Raw genomic sequence first — 8,188 nt, 5'->3', positions numbered from 1 at the left:
AACTCGACCTAGATTTTATCAAGGCAATTATTCTGATTTAATTTCATGAAGATAAATTGAAAAATACAACCTCTATCGCATACACAAAGTTTTTCTTTGATTTGACCGTGTGACCTAGTTTTTGACCCAATATGACCCATATTTGAACTCACCTAGATTTCATCAAGGCAGTCATTCTGACCATATTTCCTGAAGATCAATTGAAAAATACAGCCTCTATCGCATACACGAGGTTTTTATTTGATTTGACCTAGTGACCTAGTTTTTGACCCCAGATGACCCATATTCGAACTGTACCTAGAATTCATCAAGGCAATCATTCTGACTAAAATTCATGAAGATCAATTGAAAAATACAGCCTCTATCGCATACACAAGCTAAATGTTGACAGACAGAAGACGGATGCCGGACATCAAGCGATCACAATACCTGAGCATGCTCAGGTGAGCTGAAAACTTAAAAAATCTTCTTGTCTGAAATCAAAAGACCAAGGCCTTTGTTATTGGGTATGTATCATTGCATTTTGGTTCCCTACTAAAAATGTTCAAATTATGCCCCTAGGGTGAAAAGAGGCCCCTCCCCGTGGGGTCTGAAAATTTACATAGACTTAAATAAGAAAAAAAATCTTCTTTTCTAAAACCACAAGACCAAGGCCTTTGATGTTTAGTATGTAGCATTGCCTTGAGGTTCTCTACCACGATGGTTCAAATTATGCCCCTGGGATAAAAAGAGGCCCCGCTCCAGTGGTCCCAAGTTTAACATAGACTTATATAGGAAATAAATTTAAAAATCTTCTTGTCTGAAACTGCAAGGCCTTTTGATTTTTGGTATGTTGCATTGTCTAGTGGTTCTTTACCAAGATTGTTGAAATTATGCCTCTGGGGTAAAAAGAGGCCCTGTCCTGGGGGTCCCAAGTTTTACATAGACTTACATAGAAAAAAACTTTAAAAAATCTTCTTGACTGAAAGTTCAAGGCCTATGCTTTTGATACTCAGTAAGTAACAGTGCCTAGTGGCTCTCTAACAAGATTGTTCGAATTATGCCCCTGGAGTGAAAAGATGCCCTGTCCCGAGGGACACATAGTTTTTATATGAGTTATATAGAAAAATATACTTCAAAAATAATCTGATCATACTGTCTAGACTGTTTAATTATAATTACCGTATGACCCCAAGTAGTTAGGGGTCATTTGACTGTAACCTTGACCTACTAACCTACTTTCTTGTTTTTTTTAAAATACAGCCTTGAAATTTTGATGCATGTACAGTTCTGCCCTGACTTTCAGTGACCATGAATGTGACCTAATGACCTTCTTTTTTTTGTGTTTTAAGATACAGCCTCGAAATTTGGATGACATGTTCAGTTTTGCACACCGATCTTAAAACTGATTTTTAGTGACATTGAATGTGATCTGCTGACCTACTTTCTTGTTTTTTTTTAAGATATAGCTTTGAAATTTCGATGACATATATAGTTTTGCATGCCGATTTTTAAACAGACTTTCAGTGACCATCAGTGTGACCTACTGACCTACTTTCTTGTGTTCTAAGCTACAACAAAAGGATTTGGACCACCTGTAATTTTTTTTTGCAGATTTCAAAAGTAATCTTGCGTAATCTTTACTTTGACCCACTCTCCTAATTGTCTTGTTTTTAAAGCTTTAGCTAAGAAATTTGTTAAAGCAAGCAGCTATACTCAGGCGAGCGATATAGGGCCATCATGGCCCTCTTGTCTCATGAACAGCTTGATGAATCTTCATTAAACTTGGTCTGTAGCGTCATTATAAGATCCTCCCACACTTCTGTTCAAATGGAGAATGGGTGAGCTTAGAATGGACCCTTTTAGGGGCCTCAAAGATAAAATTAGAAATACCTTCAAATGACTTTTATATGCCCGTCTCTGAAAGAGTGGGGCGTATTATGTGAACACCTGGTGGAGGGGGGGGGGGGGGGGGGGGGTAGGAGGGGAGCGGTTAGCATCCAAAAGCATGTCCGCTCTCTAAGTTGAACAGTTTTCATCTGATCTTCACCAGTCTTGCTGACAATATTTGTAGGCATAATATCTCGGGCAAGTTCGATAATCACCCAAATCGCCCCATGCACTCTTAGATTATGGCCATCGAATTACTCGAAAAACTGCGAATTTAGCCTTGTCCGCTCTCTAAGTCGAACAGTTTTCATCCAATCTTCACCAAACTTGGTGACAATGTTTTTAGGCATATCTTGGCCAAGTGTGATAACCATCCAAATCGCTCTAGGCACTCTTGGATTATGGCCCTTGAATTAACGTAACTGAATATTTAGACGGGCGTATTTTGTGACAGTCTGGCACTCTTGTTCTCATTTTATTAACTGCTTGATGGTTCTTCATCAAACTTAGTCTGTAGAATAATTGTAAGGTCCAATTCCAGTTTTGTTCAAATAGGAGCACTAGGTTCTTTTAGGGCCCTCTAGAGGCTTGAACAGAAGTACCGTTAAACGACTTTTTGTCATGAACTACTTCATGGTCCATTGGATCTTCATTAAACTTGGTCTGTAGTATCATCATAATGTCCCCTTCCAATTTTCATCAAATGGGGGTTTCCGGCCTCTTTCAGGGGCTGCTAGAAATAAAAATAGAAACACCATTAAAAGACTTTAGCTCAAGAATTGCTTGATAGATCTTAATCAAAATATTTTCTGTAGCATCATTATAAGGTCCTCTCCCAATTTAGTGCAAATAGGGGAGCTTTGCACCTTTAAGAGGCTGCTAGAACTTAAAACAAGAGGGTCGTGATGACCCTGTGTTGCTCACCTTCTAAACTTGGCCTTGGAATCATCAAGATACACATTCTGACCAAGTTTCTTGAAGATAGGGTCATAAATGTGGCCTCCACAGTGTTCAGCTTTTCCTTTGATTTGAGTGGTGACCTAGTTTTTGACCCCATATGACCTAGTTTCTAACTTGGCCTATGAATAATCAAGATGAACATTCTTACCAAGTTTCATGAAGATAGGGTCATAAATATGGCCTCTAGAGTGTTAATAAGCTTTTCCTTTGATTTGAGCAGGTGACCTTGTTTTTGACCCCACATGACCCAGTTTCAAAATTGGCCTAGGAATCATCAAGATAAAAATTCTGACCAAGTTTCATTAAGATAGGGTCATAAATATTGTCACAAGAGTGTTTACAAGCTTTTCCTTTGATTTGACTGGATGACCTATTTTTTGACCCCATATGACTCTCCAGCCTGCTTAAGCTCTTATACTCAGGTGAGTGATCTAGGGTCACGTGCTCAAATCAAACGAAAAGCTTGTTTTACATAGACTTATTTGTTTCTGAAGCAATGGCAAAGACTTTGGACCACAGGTATAATGTTTGATACGGATCTCAATACTCATCTTGGAAAGTCTTAATCATGAACTACTGACCTACTTTTACATTTTTGAAGTTACAGCATAAAAATTTGGACCACATGAATAATGTTTGATACAGATTTCAATACTCATCTTGAATATTCTTAATCGTGACCTACTGACCTTTCTTGTTTTTGAAGTAACAGCAGAGAAATTTGGACCACATGTCAAATGTTTGATACAGATTCCAGTTCCCATCTTTAATAGTCTCAATCGTGACCTACTGACCTACTATCTTGTTTTTTATGTTACAGCATTGAAATTGGGATCACCTTTATAATTTTTGATACAGATTTCAGTACTCCTCTTGAAAAGTCTTAATCTTGGCCGACTGACCTACTTTCTTTTTTTTTTTTTGAAGGTATAGCATAGAAATTTGGATCACTTGTATCAGTGCTATACTCTAGGCAAAGGAACAAGAAAGCAAACTTCAGGTTGGCACTACCTATTTCATATTTATGTGTATAGTCTGAAAAATAATTAAAGTATCAATTTCTGAAAAAGTTATTTGAGCTGAAAAAATCATCTTGGGTAAACTATTTGTACAAAATGGCGACAGCTCCACTCAAACTTGATTGTATGCTTATGTGGCTTGGTACATTATTATCTTGTGCAAAACATGCATTTTCTACCTCTAGGCATGAAAAAAAGCGTGCATAATTGCTACAGTGGTCAGTAATTTTAAAAGAAAAATAATGAAGACCAAGTTAAAAAAGTATACTGGCAAAAGGTGGGCCGGTGGTCTAGTGGTAACACGCTTGACTGCCAATCCAGGAACGGGAAATTTATGAGATGCTCTTGAGTGTCTCCCACCTGACTAAGAGGCCTGTACTGATTCTTCCCAGGAAAGACGGCTTCGCGTGTATCGGTGCTATACACCGGGCACGTTAAAGAACCAGACTGTCTATTCGCAAAGAGCTAGGCTAAGTTAGCCGGACAGGCCTGTATCTCTCTCTGTTCTCTCTGTCTGTTCTGGGGGCTTTCACTTACTCTGTCCCTCTGGTCAGATCGCTCTGTATCTTTACTAGTAGAGGATGAATTTCGCGCCCTGTGTGGCTGCGTTTGCTATTATGTAAAGCGCCTTTGAACGTGTTTATCATGAAAAGGGCGCTATATAAATCTGGTATTATAATAACATGTATAACTTTTGATTCAGATTTCAATACCAATCTTTAATATTCTTAACCCTGACCTACTGACCTACTTTCTTGTTTTTGAAGCTACAGCTAAGAGATTTGGACCACCTGTATAACTTTTTAACAGATTTCATTAGTTTTCTTTAATAATCTTTACCACGACCTACTCAACTAGTTTTGTTTTTGTTTTTGAAGCTTTAGGAAAGAAATTTGTTCAAGCAAGCAACTAATTTCAGGTGAGCAATATGTTGTCATTATGGCTCTCTTGTATGGACGTACAGATCTAAAATTAGAAATACGTTAGAAATACATTTAAACAACTTCTCCTCATGAACCTCTGGATGCAGATAACCATTTATAGAGATTTTCTTTAACACCCTCAACCTTATCCAATAGTCTTTGTGTATAATCCACCCAATTTCAAAGACCTAAGAAGCATATAGTGTTTGAACTGTTTGTGATGTCACACTTATTTATGTTATCACCTTCTACTGCCTCTTGAACTTAGTACACCTGGAGCATATTATTATGCTCTTCCAAATTTTCACACACTCTAGCCTGCGTAAGCTCTTAAACCTAGGTTAGTGATCTAGGGTCATCAGCGCCCTCTTGTTTTGCTTTAGCCCACAGGCTTAGCTCAATAGGGAGAGCGTCGATCTACAGATTGCGGAGTCATGAGTTTGATCCCCAGGCGGGGCATATGTTTTCCGTGACGATTTGATAAAGAAATTGTGTCTGAAATAATTTGTTCTCCACCCTAATTCATGTGGGGAAGATGGCAGTTAATGGCTTAATTGCTGAGTTGATGCCTGCTGAGCATTTTATGGCAACATAAAAAACTGAAACATGCAAATCTGTTTAAATTTGTAAATAAAACATAATTCTTTTTTTCAACTTAAGTCTCTGAATTACATGTGTACGTCTTGTTAGTCTAGAGATGTAAGGTTCAGACTTGGGCCAAAAGTTGTAAGTTATGGGCGTAGTTTTGAACTTTGGACTAAATCATTTTTAACACTCTAAAATTTAAAAGTGTGTCTTTCCTTTGAATTCATGCAATTAAATAACTCTGTCTTGGTAGGGCAACCAGGATAAGATAATCAATTTTAGCTCACCTGAGCCAAAGGTTCAGGTGAGTTATTGTGATTGCTCACCATCTGACGTCCATCCACCATCCGTCCGTCCATCCACACTTTCCTTTAACAAACATCTCCTCCTAAACAGTCAGGCCAATTTTGATGAAATTTCACAGGAATGTTCCTTAGATGATCTTTAATAATTGTTCAAAGAATTGAATTCCATTAGAACTCTGGTTGTCATGGCAACCGAAATGAAAAACTATAAAAAGTCTTCTTGTCCAAGACCACAGGTCATAGGGCTTTTATATTTGGTATGTAGCATCATCTAGTGGTCTTCTACCAAGGTTGTTCAAATTATTCTCCTAGGGTCACACATGGCCCCACCCTGGGGGTCACATGGTTAACATAGACTTATAGAGGGAAAATTTGAAAATCTTCTTTTCCAAAACCATAAGGCATAGAGTCTCAATATTTGGTATGTGACATCATCTAATGGTCCTCTATAACGATGTTCAAATTATGCCCCTTGGGTGAAAAGAGGCCCCGTCCTTGAGGTCCCAAGTTTTACATAGACTTATGTAGGAAAAAACTTAAAAAAACTTCTTGTCTGAAACCAAAAGACCTAGGCGTTTGATATTTGGTATGTACCATTGCCTTTTGGTTCCCTACCAAAGTTGTTCAAATTATGCCCCTGGGGTGAAAAGAGGCTCCGTCCCAGGGGTCTCAAGTTTTATATAGACAAACAGGAAATTAAAAACAAATCTTCTTGTCTGAAACCACAAGACCTAGGCGTTTGATGTTTGGTATGTAGCCTTGCCTTGTGGTTCTCTACCAAGATTGTTCAAATTATGCCCCTGGGTTGAAAAGAGGCCCCGCTTCGGGGGTCCCAAGTTTTATATAGACTTATATAGGAAATATTTTAAAAATCTTCTTATCTGAAATTGCAAGGCCTAGGCTTTTGCTTTTTGGTATGTTGCATTGCCTAGAGGTCCTTTACCAAAATTGTTAAAATTATGCCTCTGGGATAAAAAAAGAGGCCATGCCCTGAGGGTCCCAAGTTTTACATAGACTTACATAGGAAAAAAATCTTCTTGACTGAAAGTTCAAGGCCTATGCTTTTGATTATTATGTTATTATGTAACATTGCTTAATGGCTCTCTAACAATATTGTTCAAATTATGAACCTTGGGTCACAGGAAAAAATGCTTCAAAAATTATCTGATCATATTTCCTGGACTGTTCAATTATAATTACCGTATGACCCGAAGTAATTAGGGGTCACTTAACAGTTACCTTGACCTGCTGACCTACTTTCGTGTTTTTAAAGATACAGCCTTGAAATTTGGATGACATGTACAGTTTTGCACATCGATCTTAAACCTGACTTTCAGTGACCATGAATGTGACATACTGACCTACTTTTTTCTAAGATACAGCCTTGAAATTTGGATGACATGTTCAGTTTTGCACACCAATCTTAAAACTGATTTTCAGTGACCTTGAATGTGACCTACTGACCTTCTTTCTTGTTTTTTAAGATACAACTTTGATATTTGGATGACATGAATAGATTTGCATGCCGATTTTAAAAAGACTTTCAGTGACCATCAATTTGACCTACTGATCTACTTTCTTGTTTTCTAAGCTAAAACAAAAGGATTTGGACCATCTGTAGTATTTTTTTGCAGATTTCAAAAGTAATTTTGCATAATCTTTACCTTGACCCACTCTCCTAATTTTCTTGTTATTAAAGCTTTAGCTAAGAAATTTGTTCAAGCAAGCAACTCTACTCAGATGAGCCATATAGGGCCATCATGACCTCTTCTTGAAAATACTATCAGTAAAAATCTATCTATCTATCTCTTTATACTGCCTCATGCCTCTCACGAGTATTATGGGCAGGGTGCGCATTGGTAATAAGTACAGAATAAAAGAATAAAAACTGAAAGACAGTTCTTTTAGCAATAATAAGAATGTGAAAGTGATGAATGCTGTTAGAATGTTAAAAAAAGGAAATCTTACTTGTATAAAGCATTGAGTTACCATAAATAATATTGTAAGTAAATGACCAGATAGAGATCTACTTAACTTTCGAACAAATCTGTTTTGTGATGAAAATATTTTTCTTCTTCTTCTTTTACGATAATGGCCTCGTTCAATTACTGATACATTTTGGCCATGTGTGGGGAGTTAAAAAGTGAAAGACCATCAGGTTTCCCAAGTTACTCAGTCCACCTAGTACTCCCTGACAGTTGGTGATAAAAAAGGTGCAAAACCTAACACCTTAAAGCCCTAAATGCAAAACATGTACATACATAATCTGATGTGCAGGAAAAGAGAAGGGGTTAAAACAGGATAAAAGTATAAGTAATAATATAGTAATTATGGTTGGAACATCGATTCAAGTATTGCTGATTTGCAGCCGAAGATTATTTCAGCACTGACTACATGAGATGCTAAGATGTTCCACTCTATCACAGTTCTGGGGAAAATGAGTAAATTTTGTAACAGTCAGCTATGGTAGAATGTATTTGCAGAGCTAAATTATGGTAATATCTAGATTGTTTAGTGACTGGAGCGA

This window comes from Mercenaria mercenaria, chromosome 2, assembly GCF_021730395.1.
Source record: "Mercenaria mercenaria strain notata chromosome 2, MADL_Memer_1, whole genome shotgun sequence".
NCBI classification, from domain to species: Eukaryota; Metazoa; Mollusca; class Bivalvia; order Venerida; family Veneridae; genus Mercenaria; species Mercenaria mercenaria.
The sequence above is the reverse complement of the archived record's forward strand: the minus strand, read 5'-3'. Positions refer to the sequence as shown.